The 16,346-nt window shown below is 43.4% G+C and overlaps 1 long non-coding RNA gene across 3 annotated transcripts in view; it reads right to left on the reverse strand.

The window, feature by feature from the left end:
- The window catches only part of LOC128418086 (uncharacterized), a 43,429-nt gene that overhangs the window by 9,587 nt on the left and 17,496 nt on the right, over positions 1–16,346 (reverse strand). For all 3 annotated transcript variants that reach the window (XR_008331657.1, XR_008331655.1, XR_008331656.1), the window contains exon 2: positions 4,837–4,896. This is a non-coding gene — a long non-coding RNA (uncharacterized LOC128418086). The remainder of the gene's footprint in view (positions 1–4,836; positions 4,897–16,346) is intronic.

Here is a 16,346-nt window from a genome sequence, read left to right on the forward strand (position 1 = left end):
AAGCTTGTAACTCTAGTTTTCAAAAAGAAATAAGATTCGTCCGGCATGACCATCATGGCAGATAACCTCTATGCTGCAGGGATGTGGGAGCATACATGTGGGGCAGTATATATTGCACTCCCATAGAATCATAGAATCATAGAGTTGGAAGAGACCACAAGGGCCATCGAGTCCAACCCCCTGCCATGGAGTGTCTCTCAATGAATGCTGGACCTTGCATTATCAGCTATGAAGTGTGGGTAGGAAGGAGTGGGCAATGACTATGGGCCCTTCTACTAGTTAGAAGAGCAGATTTTGACACAGTTTTGCCAAACTGAGATAATTTCGTCTCATGAAACTTATAGGGAACCACTAGGAATGAGGGCTGGTCTTAGCATAGACATCTAGGGTCATCTTTCCTGGTCATGGTAGAGTGACTAGTACGAGGTTCTAATATGGTCTCCCATCCAGGCACTTGCAAGATTAAAGTCACGTAACTTTAGCAGGGTTGCTACACCATATCCCTAGAGAGCATGACCTCAGACTGATTGAGGGATTGCATATTGTTATGAATTGGGGGGGGGGGAGTTTAAGGCTATATGCTTGAGTCCTCTTCTTGGATTCAGCACAGATTCAGTTCTAGAATAGCCAGGCTACTTTCCTGGTGAGGTAACATCCCTCTAAGTATGGGCCATTAAGGTAACAAAGGAAGTAGCTCTGTGCCAGACAACACATGAGTGGGCCTCCCTCAACTCGCTGGTAGTTAGCAAGAAAAAGGCCAGAGTTGAGAGTTGATTTACAGTATTTGTGCTAGAAGTTAGGAGCTGGCAGGCTGCAGGCTGGGCAGCTGGAGACAGAACCAAGCCTGATTTCTGATGGAATCCAAGGCTGCGGCTATGAGAGAAGCAAGACCCACTTTGGGTGTTGATGTTGTGAGCTCCTCCACCATAGGTTGCACTATTGTGTAAATAAACCATATATCATAAAGACACCACAGTCTCTGCTGTCCCTCATTCTGAAGAAAACCAAACATTTATAGTACAATTCATAACTGCAAACATAATTTGGACATAATGCCACCAAATCAGGCCATTAGTCTATCTAGCCTGGTGCTGTCTACGCTGGCTGAGGCCCCTCCACACATCCGTTTGCCCTGTGATTTCAAGTGATTTCAACTCATGGGTCTGAGGGGGTTTGCTTTTTGTTAAAACATGTATATGCAACCCTTCATCCTATTTGGATTTCAGAGTGGTGTGCAGTATAGATAAATACAATAAAACAGAATTCTTTGAAGCAAATGAAGATTTGCACAGATAAAAATGCCTAGTCAAATAAAAATGCCTTTGGCTGGCACCAAAGAGATTATTGTGACGCTGGTGCTGAATAAGCACACACTCACTACTGGGAGAAGGTATAATTATTCAAAATAATATATAAAGAGAGACACAGCAAGATAATGGATATGCAATACATGCCACTGTTTGTTGGTGTTTTTTGCTGGTAAAATCAATTTAATCTTCTTGTTTTTGGAAATAATGCCCAATCCCATGTACTTCCACTACACTTGATTAAATAAAATAAAAATAAAATAAAAAATTCCTTCCAGTAGCACCTTAGAGACCAACTAAGTTTGTCATTGGCATGAGCTTTCGTGTGCATGCACACTTCTTCAGCTGAATTTTTTGTTTGTTTGTTTGTTTCAACTATGGCAGACCAACACGGCTACCTACCTGAATCTTGATTAAATAATTTGCGATGCCACCATCATCCCAAAACAGGTATGGTGCCTTCAAGGGACTCCTCCCTCCCTTATGGTGGAGCTACATATTACTCAAGACATGGAGCTGTTGCTGAAAATAGCATCCTTATGTCAAGCTCTCCTCCTTTCCCAGATAAGCGGCACATGTTAAGGTTTTGTTATCATTTCAGGTATCCCCCGGTCCCCACCAGCAGCAGTTATGATGTGGGGGGGGGGGGAAATGGTACCTTGCAGTGACATCACATGAATGATCTGCTATATTAGGAGGGAGAGGAATCACATTGAAATCCCCCCCCCCGCCATAGCAGCCTCATGTTTTGCATAATGTGAAATTCTGTCCTTTAGTGAGAGAAGCAAAGGGCTTTGCTTCTAACAGGTTTCTACATGTGGATCCCCTTGATGAATGAGAACCCCCTGCTCAGACTGGAGGTGTCTTCAGGACTACTCAGGATGTGGTGAGAGAGACAGAGTGGGCAAAGATTTCCAGCCACATTGGAAGTGAGCATCCTGAAACAATGTCTTGATCAGTGTATGACTATATCTGGGTCAGGGCTGATGTGGGGGTTTTCAAAGCACTTTTAGAGATACTCCCCCCCCCGCCCCCACCAGCCAAGGACCCTATCTCTGTGGGGGTAGCTTGGTGCTCATAGAAGCAGGGGATAACTGGAGATAAACAGGTGCTTTCTTCTTTTTAGAGGCACGTGAGGTCAGCTGTTAAGACACAGCAGAGGACAATAGGAGTTCTTTTGCCTTTCAGCCTTGCCTCCTGACCACCCAGTAGAGGAAAAATCCCTGCAGTTTCAGAGGTTTCACACTGGAAAAAGTGGTGCGCAAACATTGTGTTTCCTGTGAGGTTACACATTGACTGAGAATGTTCAATTTGTTCACAGTAAATCACTCTCTCGTGTTGCTTTTAAAAAATGACTTTCTACCTCATTCTACACTCATTCAAGTTTAATTAATCTTCTAACAAGCTATCTGGGATTTAAATTTGGAGGAAGAAGAGCCCTATGCTTTTCACTGATGTTATGCTGTAAAGCACTGTACATTGGTGATACTATAGAAGTACAGCTTTAAGGTCAAGACATGGAAACCTATACAAAAATCAGCACAAATGCTTCTTATGTTGGTTTACATGAAAGGCAATTTCCCTGGTTTTCATTCCACATAACAGATCATTAGTAGCTTTAGTATTTAAGCACTCCATGCAGATCTGACCAGAAATCAGATACTCAGTGAACTGGAAGTTCTGGACCAAATATTAAAAGCTAACACAGAAGTCAGACCACTTGCACAAGTCCGCTAGTGCAAACAGTTCACATGTTACATTTTAAATTCTGGTTAAGAAAATACCAGAAAGAAAATAGCAAAATATGGTAACAACTATCATAATACTCACACGTAACCATTTACATAAATGTAAATGGTTGGGTTTCCCCAATTGTGGGTGGTGTACAGATACTTTCATTACTGTTGGTTCTGCATTATTGTGGAAGAATGTGCCCATATCACAGTGCAGTGGCATTTTTCATGAAAAACAGCATATAAATCTTTTAACGTAGGAAAAATACGTAAATGCACACATACCATTCATTCACAAACAGGTGGCACTGTATGTGTACTTGGGACATTTACATTTTTAATACCCCAAAATCAATTCAGTTTTCTATATGTGAACCCTGTGTTTTTTATATAACCCTGGTGTCCTCATGTATATGTATCTGTGATAAGTTATTTTGCATATGTGGAAGCATTATATGTGAGGGATCTATAAAAGTCTGTGTGTGTTTATAAGCTATCGTGTGGGTGTCTTTTATGTGCTGGCAATTACTGAGCAGGAGGGGGGTGCATTTGACACCCTACGCTGCATGTTTCACACCACATATGATTATTATTCCTCAGGAGAATTTTATCTGATTGCCATATAACTACCTCTGAAATCTCTTCACTTTTTCAATGAAGCACGAAATAGGGCACTGCTGAAAACCCATTGCACTCCTATTCAGTATGGTAGACTGGCATTGAAAGTGTTTTCCATCCTACAGACATTTTTTTAGCACTAAACAAAGAAAAATTAACCGGAATCTTGAGGACTTAAACCTGCAGTCTTATGCACATTTCATGAAATGTTCTGCAGAATGGGCCTGATCAAGCCCCAGGTAAACACTGTAAATGGCGGAGACTGTGTACTACTCACTCAAAATCGACAAAATTGATATTGCTTAATTTTGGCTGGAACACTAAGCAATTTTAGTGGGGGATCTGGTTAAAACCTCTCTGTGACTCTTTCCATCTCTCTAAGAAAGCAAAGGAAATGGGAAGTAGCACAAATACGACAAGAAGCTGCAAATTTTTTTTCTTTTTCTTTTACAGAATATAGTTCTCATTTCGGAGTGGGAAAATGAAACCTACATTTCAAAAAAAATAGGACAGGAACTTATGCAGCAAATAAATACAGTAAACATGAATGGAGACTTCTGTGAATAAAGCCAGGCCCAAAGTTAGCTGGACTCTCTGCAGCTGTGTTCTTATCTGGCCGAAGGAAGTAGAAGAACAACAAAAGAGGCTAAGAAGCCCTGGCTGATGCATGGGAAAGCCATTGGCCGGCAATTGTGGCTGCCCTTCTGCTGAGCAAATAGTTCAAACTGTTCACTCCCATCTCCCATTCTCTCCCTGGGACATTGTTTGTGTCCTTGCATTTCATTCTGCAAGGAAGATTGCTCTCTGGGCCTATAAGCAAACAGTCCAGAAAAAGAGCCAACTAGCCGCCTCTTTTCCCTGGAGAACTAGCATTTTTAGTCCCAGCTCCAAGCTGTCAATGAGCTAGAGAGTTAATGTCAGTATCCTGAATTAATTGCTTTAAGCTGCAGCAGCCAAAATGTGTGCCACCAAATGTCCAGAAAATGTTTTTTAATAATGTTTCCTTTCATTTCTGTTTGGGGTTTCTGTTGTCGTTTTTGCTCCAAGCACACAGGCCCTCCCTCTCCACTGGAATTGCCTCCCCAACTATAGGTTACGCTGGCTAAAAGCAAAGCACTTATGGTGAATTACAGTGAACGGCTCGCAAGGTATCATCAAATGGAGAGAGAAACACTTACGTGTTCTGGGCTTGCAGCTGCCGTTGTCATCCTATCAGATATTTCACATTAGAGCCTTGACTATAGGAAGAAGGTGATGGATGAGAGAGTTAGGAATAAACAAGAGCATGTTTACATGTAAATATCTTTGAAAATTAACTTCCCAAAATGGTGTGGAAATTACAAAGGGGAAAAAGGCATATGAATGGTAAATCAATTTATGTTTAAACATGCTATATTTTAAAGTGCTCCCCTGTGCGAATGGCCCTCTTTAAGAGAATGAAATAATAAACCAATTTATATACCAATAGAGAGCTGAGATCCTGAGTGCCGTTGTGTAAATTTTCCCCCTTGACTTTTCATTATCTACCTGTGCAAAATCAATCTATATGTATGGGATCAACATACAATTGGAGAGATAAAAGGCGAAATAAAATGTGCTTTGCATATCCCCAAGATAACAGGCACGGTTCCTCATTCTCCTTTGGTTTCCAGGCAGATGCTTCCCCCCCTTTTTTAAAAAAAATCAGGTTGTAAAGGTAAAGGAAAATGAGGGGGCTGTGTGGTAAGTGTTTACTTCTTCCCCAGAAATATTGATTCTGTTAAATGAACTATGATTAATAAGTAACCAAGGAAATACCAGGTTAATTTTGCACATAATTTATTGTACTTCAGGAGAGTGAAAGGTATCTCCTATTTTAATTTTACAGGGTATGCTGCATGTGTTTTAAAGGAAATTTCTATAAAACACAAAGCAAGGGAATAAATCACTATTAAAAGAGCCCCATCTACTGCAACAAGAGAAGTTCGGCACATGCTTTAAGTCACTACGCCTGAAATAGATTTGACATAAATCTGCACAAATATAAGATGGAGAACAAATATAAGATGGCTTGCCCATAGTACATGTAAAAAGGATCTAGGGGTCTTGATGGACCACAAGCTTAACATGTGTGATACAGCAGCAAAAAAAGCTAATACTATCAACAGAAGTCTAGTGTCTTGATCAATGGAAGTAATAGTACCACTCTATTCTGCCTTGATCAAAACACACCTGGAATACTGTGTCCAGTTCTGGGTGCACAATTTAAGAAGGACATTGACAAGCTGGAGCATGTGCAGAGGAGGGCAACTAAGACGATCAAGGGTCTGGAAACCAAGCCTGATGAGGAACGGATGAGCGAGTTGGGTATGTTCCAACTAAACAACAGGAATAACTTTATGGCAATAAGAGCTGTTCGACAGTGGAATGACTTTTAAACAGAAATTGGATGGCCATCTGTCATGGATGCTTCAGTTGAGATTCCTGCATTGCCGGGGGTTGGACTAGATGACCCTCCAGGGTCCCTTCCAGCTCTACAATTCTGTGATTCTATTCTGCTGGATTCTGTCCTCTGTTAGCTACGCACTCACAGTAATGCTGTGTTCTCAGAGGATGGGGAAACACCATAGGTCCATTGTGTTCAGGCTCCTAAATTTCTTGGCCACTTTTGAAGGTCCATTGGGCATTGGGAACAGGGAACACTTATAATCAGTTCTCACGTATATGTTCATGTTTGGTAGTAGTTGTTGTGTAAAAGAGCATTCACAGATCGAGCACCAGAAAGGAGTGAGTTAAGCTGCAAGGCAGCAAGCATGCAATGGCTAAAAGATACATCAAGAGGTGTATAAGCATTTGTGAACTATATCATTATTTGCCCCTTAGAGTGTGTATGAAAATAACTGAATGTGAATTAATTACCTAGTTAACACTCTAGAGTGTGTTTTTAACACGCCCCTTCTTACGGCTGGGGGAAAGCGGGTTCCTCTGGTGCACAATTCCACAGCACTGAGGTCTGCATCTAGATATGAAGCCTCAAAGTGGAGTCAGTCATCTTGGTCCTTCCCACTCAAACACCATCTTCCCTCTCAGCAGGACAGCATTTCAGAAAGACATGTGCAGCTGGTGGCTCCAGTATTGCAATGTACTCTGGCAATACTATATCACAATACTACATCACTGCTGGGATGTATGAATCAGGCGTAGTACAATCAGAGTGGTTAAAGCATGTTAAAAAGAGAGAGAGACCTTTCAGTTAAGAGGTAGGAATTGTTACATTTGTGTTAAGATGCAAAGCTGAGACCTTATGCATGTAGCCAAAGCTCCACACTCGTGCACCTAAAAATATTAGGAGACACAAACTCACACAGGAGATTATAAATATTTCAATAAAATAAATAATATAAAATAGAGTTGTGCCATTTATTAAGCTCCACGAGCCAGAAGTTGCCCCCACATAGTTTGAAGTCCGCAAATCTTTCCATTTAATTCTAATGGGCCTGAGATCTTTATTTTCAGTGGTTTCAGATTCCTCCTACACTGGGCTTTAAAACTAGAACACTAAATGCATCACCCAGTACTTGAACATTTGTGAAACTCATTCCATCTTTCTTATTTGCTTCTTTAGTCTGCAAACCTGCTTTGTGTCAGTCTGGGGTGTGTGGATTGGCTCCCTGCAAACTTCCATCAGCCATCATCACTTCTTGGGCTTGGAGTTTCTCATTCCACCTGCTGAATGTGTGGGTGCAACTACAAAAATCTCTGAAGTGGGACATGGTTGGGAATGACTGAGCCAGCCTCACTGCCATCACTTGGCAACATCAGTCTTCATTTGGGTCCTATTGATGCGCCAACTCCAGGATGGGCCAGCTATTTGCCTGCCCACTTCTGACCGGGCCGACATGAGTGATGGGGCTGCAGGCATAGTAATTTCTCCACCAGTCCGCCAAGCCCCACTACTGCAAGGCCAGGGCTTGGATTGTCCTGTTTCCTACTGAGGGTGGAATCCAACATAGTGCTAAGGGAATCATTCTATCAGCTCAAGGATTTCTGCTTGCACAGCTGAATGTTCTTCCCTTCTCCTCCTGCTGTGCAGCCCCTAAATCTGTTCTGGTTGTTCCCCCAACCCGCTGGAGAAGAACTGGTAGTTTGGGGTGCATGTGCAGGGAGGGGGGAGACAAGGGAAGGTCCCTTTGCACAACTAGAAATCTTTGCTCTGAGGGAGCAGGTTAATAAAAGACCACCCTTAATTTGTCCATCAACATATGGTCTCTGGACTGGAATGAGAGGATTATAGAATAAAACACAATGGGTGGCATGTTTGGTCTGCACAAGCATTTCAGCTTGCCAAGTGTAAAGATTTCCCCTCTCCTCCCTGTGCGCTTTTTGTGGGTTTCTCCTGACCCCGTGAGCCAATTTGGGTGGGACATGGAGAAGGAGAGGGAAGAGCTCCATTGCACTAGCAGAAGTCCTTGGGCAGGGCTTCCATTGGCAGGACATGTCACGGGAACCCAGTGGAAACTCGGAGAAAGAAGTTGTGGAAAAGTGCTGGGTGAATAAGAAGGTCTTTGCTGAAAAGTCCATTGAGGAGAGCCTCGTGGGGGAGGGGGCTATGCAATGGCCAGGATGGCACCACGGAGAGGGCCTCTCCCTAGTGTCTTCCTGCCACTGTGGGGCAGACAGATCAGGGCTTCTGAAGAGAAAGTATGGGTAAGCATATGTGGGAGAAGGCACCCTTTCAAGTAACCTAATCCTAAAATGGAAAGGGGCTTCAAGATTGAAACAACAGCACTTTAAACTGAGCCTGAAAACAGATTGGGAGCCAGCACAGCTGATAAATCAGTGGCGTATTATAATACGAGGTCTCAGTCTGCAAACTTTGTGGCTCCGTTTTGAACCAACTTGTGGTTTTCAGACTGCTTTGAAAGGCAGCCCAACATAAAACACATTGCAATAGTCTCAGCAAGGGATTGCCAGAGCATGGGTGACTATGGCCAAGATATCTCCATCCAGATATGATTGCAGCTGGCGTGCAGCTAATAGAAGGCATTTCAAGCCATGATGTTTCTGCTGGAAGACCTACTGCCCTGACAATGGACTCAGTGGGCAAAACCCCGACAGAGTAATCTGGTTATCTTGTGAAGCAACATACACAAGGAGTCTCAGGTGTATTAAGGAAGAAGCTTTCATGGGCTACAGCTCAGCATCTGGTGAGGTGGGCTCTAGTCCACAAAAGCTTCTGCCAAAATAAATCCAGATAAAGTTGTGCTGGCCCAACTGTGTGTGCCCTCCACAGCCTGGGATGCACACATGTATTTAATGCATTTATTCATTCATGAAATTCATCTCCCACCCTTCCTCCCAAGGGAGCCCAGGGCAACATGGAGCCTTGTCAGACAATTGGCAATTGTGCTGATCAGCTGGCTGGTGGAGAAGTGGGGCAAGCGAGGCAAAATCCACAGCTAGGCAAATGACTGCTGGTTTTCTGCTTGGGGAAATATGAGTGCAGCCGGAGCATCTGGGTGGGGATTTGGGGTGAACTACACAGGCAAAACCAGTTTGCATATAAAGTTCCTTTTCCAACAAGGGATAAGCATGTCAAAAGCCTGCCTCACATGATCTGAAACTCAGGCAACCACTTTTACTTTCGATTGTTTTTTTACTGAGAGACTTACATGGGGGATGTGCTTCTCAGCTCTGCCCCTGATATCAGGTGAATTTAAAAGTGTCAGACTTTGCTCATTGTTCTATTCATGTCTATTTAGAAGGCAGACCTGTTTATAAATTTAATGATGAGAAGCTGAGGCTGGAGAATTTTGAACCACACCATCTCAGTCTGCAAGTGAAGGTCACATTTCTGAATGCTTCTTCCCTCTGTAAAATGCCTCTTGCCTTGACCAGCACACCAAGGAGACACCTAGACTAAGCCCTGCCTCCTAATTTTCTACATGTGGCGAGGTTACATTTTTAAAAGTTCAGCTCTGTATCTGTGGTCTGAAGTGGAATACTCCAGAATTCAAGTACCTTATTCTGTATAAACGGTGGATATGGCTCTACGAGTAAATGGGCATAGAATCGCAGCTTCAAAGGTCAAACCCTGCACTTTTAGATTCTCTACATAAAATAAAGGTTACCTAGAGACTCTCCTTCAATACCTGCCCCCCAAGCAGCCACCTGCCACATTATGGATCGGATGAAATTTTTAAACCCGTTTTCAAGAGCTGGCCCATTTTAGATGTTTCTTAAAATCTTATGCATCCTGCCTAAATGACAGTGACTGAAAATCACCATGCCTTTATTGTAGTGCAGACCTGATTAAATTCATTCCTTTATTTATTTGAACTATTTATAGAATTCATTTAAGGGTTCAAACCTGTCTTTAAATTGTTGTATTGAAAGGTTACATAAATTGGGCAAGGGAAGGAAAGATAATTAGTTCTGGAATGGAAGGAGTTTTGCAGCTTCACAAATCAGACTGACGGGTTTGTACCATTTGAGAAATATTCCCATTCCAATCCAAAGCCTCAAAGGCAATAAACACAATATTCTCCTTCCAGTCTACATCCTCTTTTGTGGTTATTTCTCCACATGATCATGTGTATTACTGTGCAATTATGATCCTATTATGATCAAGCCTTCAGTTTTGTGATTTCAGAGTTGACACCCTAAAAATAAAAAGCCTAATCCAGCGCTGCAATTTAACTTTTGGAAATGTGGCATTATCACTTGTCCAAAGTGCTATAACAAGGGTTTGGGGTTTTTTGTTTAGGTTCTTTTTTGGCAGTAATTCAAAGCTGAGAAGCTTTCAATGTGAAATATTATTCCAAAAAAATCAAACTGGAATGCTTTAGACTTGATTGCATCCCTTTGTTTGTTTGATTTTGGCTGCTCCCAGTTAAGTCCTGACAAACCCCAAATGCTTGCATGTCAGATTTCAAATGCTGCCAGTTACATACAACTAGTGTATATTAACTATCAGATCTGGTCAAAATACTACATATCATATCAGGTATGGAATGTAGTTAGATGCTTGGTGCTATTGGATGTCAGCTATCAAATACGGGCAAGTGCTAAATAGGTAGTTAATGACGAGGCTGGAGATTTTTGAACTGCACCATCTCTAGGGTCATGGTGGTTTAAGGGCCTGACTCTGCAGAATGTCAATCAATGAGTTGTAGTTTCTTTTACCATTTACTTGCAACAGAGAAGATTACACTCTCATGGTTTTGCTTGTTTGCCCAATTCAGCTGAGTGGATGCGATCCTCTTCCTCTGTCAACCCAGCTACCAAAGCAGAATCAAATGCATCTTATCTGCTGTTAACTCAGGCTGTGTTTGCAATATCTGGAGCCACACATTCAAGACATGGGAGGGAGAATCAAGATACAGCAGGTGGGATTGCAGCCCAGAGATACAGCTAAATCCTACCCTCAGCTATAAACTGTAAGTTGCAGGAGGGGCAAGTTGTTCTATAGCCAACATGAGAAAGCCCTGGATGTACAGTTGCATGACTGCAGCCTATAATGCCTTCTTCACGCAGGGCTCGGCCACACTTTCTCCTGGTTTATTCCATAATTTCTAGGCACAGGTTCAAGAAGTTTTCTTTTGTCCCACCACTTTCCCCAGGAAAACCCACTCCTTACTGCTGAAACAGAACATACGTCAATCCTCAAAAACCTGATTGTCATTTGTTCCAATTCAGCAGTAAACAGCAGGCTTTTCCTGGGGAAAGCGAGAGGACAAAAGAAAAACAAAAGAAATACCTGTGCCTGGAAATCATGAAATAAACAAATAAACAAACAAACAAACAAATTATTATTTTTATTACTATTATTACTATTATTATTATTATTATCATTATTATTATTATTATTATATAGAAGTGTGGGTGAGCCCTCAGTATACATTTTTTAACACTTTCCCAGTTTATTTAATTGTATTGTGATCCCAGTCTGGAACTCTTGTGATTCAGTAATGGGGTGTGGGATCTGTAACAATCAAAACCTTGGACTGCCTGATCCCTTACATCCCTGCCCGATCTCATAAGATTTTTAGGGGAACCTCTGTTGGTGGTCTGCCATGCGTCAGAGGAATGCCGTGCGGGCCTGAGATTAGACAGGCCCCCTCTTTGCTGAACTTCAGGCACATGGCAAATATTTCAGCAGGCATTTTCAGACCGTATTCGGGTTCCTCTTTAGTTTTATGAAAAAAAATCATTGTTTTATTCTCTGTATGGTTTATTTTTATGTACTCCACTTAGAAATGCTAAGTGGTCTATAAATGCCTTAGCTAAATTAAAATAAACTGTTTTCCACAAAATTGCAGTTCCTAGGGCTTAGGTGGGAGCCAGCTGGTCTCAGACCAAAATCTGTGTCATAAGAGCTTGAATTTCTACCAAGAATTTTCAGCACCTTCAGAAAAACCACAATTTTCACTATTCTTGAAAAGGTGTCTGTGACAGTTACACTGGTTTCAAATGAGTTTTACAATGTAAGGTCTTACTCTTAAATGAGAACAGGACAATTTGTTAGTGAAGCTATAACAAACGCTAACCCTGCTTGTTGGTTTTTCAGTATTTGCATCCCACCTTTAAAACAAACAAGCAAAGAAGTAAATAAATACCATGGCTGATTACGATGCATCATAAGCACACGGCACACAGATGAACTGAGCCATTGAGCAGGATTTATGCCTCCACAAGCACAGCCCAAGTCTGCAAGGGCACTTGCTGACAAGAAGGTCAGGCGAAAATGGGACACTTTTGATTAAGCAGCAGGTTCCAAAGTCAAATGGCTGATACCCCCTTCTCAAAGAGATGAAATAACACCAGCTTGCTGGGCATATAATTCAAATCAGAAAGATACCCCGATCAGCACCTTGTTTTAAAATGGGGGAGGAATGTGCCAATACAAATGTAGGGCTATGCACTGTGGCATCACCTCAATAGTGTAACAGGGTGGCAAATATGTGGTGAACTGCCCTGTGATCATCAGATGAAGGGCAGAATATAAATGTAATTGATTGATTGATTGATTGATTGATTGATTGATTGATTGATTAATAACTTGCCAGGGCTGCAGGCCTTGAAGTTCCCTTCCTTCTTTATCCACAAGCATTGAACGCCACTCTTTCCCCCTCTCTGGCCATGCGTCTTGAGGAAACATGTCATCATAATATTATATAATACAGAGTAGTACCTTGGAGCAAGTACAGAGTGCCTGTCCTTCACACTGGTAACAGAGGAGCAAAGCTTCCTTTCGGAGGTAGCAAGGTTCCCAAGAGGTCCTGTAACATCTCTCTTATTTAAAATGGAAAACTCCACTTGGTAGCCTTCTGCAAACACTGCCCAGATATTACAACTTTGGCTGCTGCTCTCATAGCACTGCTAAACATCATGTTGTTGCTCCATACCACAAGACTTGCCAGGAAAGGCATGGACCCCAGGCAACTCACCTCAGTGGAACAGCCCCTCTCTGACATGACTGAAAGCAATTTATTTATTTAACAATATGAAAACACAATACATACCATAAAGGTAAAGAAACCCCTGACCATTAGGTCCAGTCGTGACTGACGCTGGGGTTGCAGCGCTCATCTCGCTTTACTGGCCGAGGGAGCCAGCATACAGCTTCCGGGTCATGTGGCCAGCATGACTAAGCCGCTTCTGGTGAACCAGAGCAGCGCACGGAAATGCCATTTACCTTCCCGCTGGAGTGGTACCTGTTTATCTACTTGCACTTTGACGTGCTTTCGAACTGCTAGGTTGGCAGGAGCAGGGACCGAGCAACGGGAGCTCACCCCGTCGCGGGGATTCGAACTGCCAACCTTCTGATCGGCAAGTCCTAGGCTCTGTGGTTTAACCCACAGCGCCACCCGCGTCCCTCAATACATCCCATAATAACAAACAAAAACAATACCACGGTGGGGGGGGGAGCAGAGTTTAAATGGCTCAGGATGACAATACATCAAAAACCACTTCCTCCATGAAAGGCCCAGAGGGGGCAACAGGAGATTAGGACCTTTTCTGCACTGGCTCCCTGTTTGTGGAATGCTCTCCCCAGGGAGGCTTGCCTGGCAGTCTCGGAGCAACATGCTGCAGCCCCCAGAACGGAGAACAGGCATAGGCGTGGCTGGCGCACATCCCGGGGGCATGGTGTGTCGCCTGTGGGGGCAGTCATGGTGGCACCCTTTCCCCAAATTGTTCCCAGTACGCCAGTGTTGCCTGGCACCTTTGTTACACAACTTTCGGCTAAATAAATAATCTATGACCTTTATCGTTGTTGTTGTTAAAATCCAGCCCTTCATCCATAGATCAGGGCAGTTCACAGCATAAAAATACAAGATAAAAATATAAAATATATAGTAAGAACAAGAACAATACAATAACACACACCCCCAAAAAAACCATCCTACAAACACATTTAAAGGGTATAAGATGTTAATCAGCCCAAGGCCTGGCTGAAGTGGAACATTTTTACCTGGTGCCTAAAGGTATACAATGAAGGCATCAAATGAACCTCTCTTGGGATTGTAGAATGAAGTGAGAATTTGCATGCTTTAAAGCTTTGGGGTGGGGACCACCATGGGAGGGGAAAGAGGAAGTACAAGGTCTGGCTTACCTGGTAAACCCATGCCTAGGGTGTAACTACTTTCCCATTTCTGGGAATCTAGTTCAGGCTACTGATACACACACCTGCACATAAAAATTAGCACTCCATGAATGGGCTTTGGCTTACTTGCTAGTTCTCTAAACAGAGCTGGGGGTTTTTATGGAGGAGTATTTATTTGTGTGGGACCTACCTGTAGTAAAAAAAAAGTAAAGGTAAAGGACCCCTGGGTGGTTAAGTCCAGTCAAAGGCAACTATGGAGTTGCAGCGCTCATCTCGCTTTCAGGCTGAGGGAGCCACCGTTTGTCCACAGACAGCTTTTTGGGTCATGTGGCCAGCAGGACTTAACTGCTTCTGGTGCAACGGGACACCGTGACGGAAACCAGAGCGCATGGAAACGCCGTTTACCTTCCTGTCACAGCAGTACCTATTTATCTACTTGTACAGGTGTGCTTTTGAACTGCTAGGTTGGCAGAAGCTGGGACAGAGCAACGGGAGCTCACTCCATCGTGGGGATTTGAACTGCTGACCTTCTGATCTGCAAGCCCTAGGCTCTGTGGTTTAGACCACAGCGCCACCCACGTCCCCTTCTACCTATAGTATGAAGTGATGACCCAGCAAAACCACAGTAAGAACTAGGCCAAAGCTGAACCTTTCACCCCAGCCTGCATTCCACAAAACCTTTCTGGAGAAGCACTATAACCATGTGATGCTGCCTGAAAAGGGATTTCGCTGCTTGAATTCAACCATGCAGCCTGATTCTATTGACCCCTGAGCCCTGGTCTCTGGGCAAATCAAGTCTCACACTAAAAAGAGATGCAAAGGGACTGCATAGAAAGGGAGGGGCATGAAGGCAGTGCTGATCCTGGTGGCCTATTTGAAAATGATTGGGGTGCTGTAGCTCACTTGATAATGGAAAGCACTTTTATATTCCATTTTTATTTTTTAAACTCTGATGGTTTGCCATAGTGAAACTCCTGAAGCAGCTATCCTAGGCGTAGCTTATTTCAAAATAAAGGACTCGAGCCAGTGGCATAGCGTGGGTTGTCAGCACCCGGGGCAAGGCAAGTAATTTGCGCCCCCTAACCCGTGGATTTGCGCCCCCTAACCCTAACCCCCTGGTGTTGCGCCCGGTGCGGCCGGCCCCCCTGCACCCCCCACGCTACGTCACTGACTCAAGCAGTTTCTTGCTAGCCTAGTGCATCTTAAGGGGAATTCAGAGACTGTATTTTACCATAACAAACTTCAGACATGGACAAAAGGCACAGAAGGGTGGGGACCATCTCCAGCAGACCATCTACAACCAGGTAAGATTTATTGCAAAGAGCACTGTCCTCTCAGGTCTTCCTGCACCTTAAGCAAGAAAACACACTAAGGAACACTTTAGCACAGATTAGGGAGGCCTTAATTGCTTTTGCTTTGTAAAATTTAAGCACCTGGGTAGACAAGGAGGTTTCCATTTTAAAATTAAATAAAGTAAACCTGGCAAGACTGAAATCACACAACCCCTAGAGTAGACCATAAACCTGCTACACTGAAGGCACACCCCTAGGCATATTTACTAGGATACACATCCCCTTGGATTCAGTGGGGCTCCCCCTCCCGCGCCCCAAAGAAGTCTGCATAGGATTGCATCTTTAAACAGGTATTGTCTTTCTTTTCTTTTTCTAAAAAAAAAAACAGGGATCGAAGTGTCTGCGTGAAAACTATTTAAGCCCGTGCTTAAGTTTTCGCTCGTGTCATCCTTGGTGGAGCACATTCGCGGATGTCAAGTCAGTTACTAATGAGCTAAACAATTGCGCCTAGCAATTAGCCTCCCGGTAATTAAATCGCGTTTATGGGATTAACGCCCCGCGGTTCGAAACAAAGCTGAGACATGATAGGGAAATGCGTGCGTCCCGAAGCCTCGGCTGGATCCGAATCGCCTCTTGTTTGCTTTGAAATCAGACAAAGGATGCGGAAAGAATGTCAATTTCCCGAGACGCCTCTCCTTTAAATGCCGCGCCGTTTCCAGCGAGGCCAAGCGCCGCTTTCGCCTCCTTCTCCTGCGACCAGATACCAGAGGCGACGGGGGGCAATAAACCGGGAGATCTCTGTTTTGCAGGC

This window comes from Podarcis raffonei, chromosome 7 (genome assembly GCF_027172205.1).
Source record: "Podarcis raffonei isolate rPodRaf1 chromosome 7, rPodRaf1.pri, whole genome shotgun sequence".
Classification (NCBI taxonomy): Eukaryota; Metazoa; Chordata; class Lepidosauria; order Squamata; family Lacertidae; genus Podarcis; species Podarcis raffonei.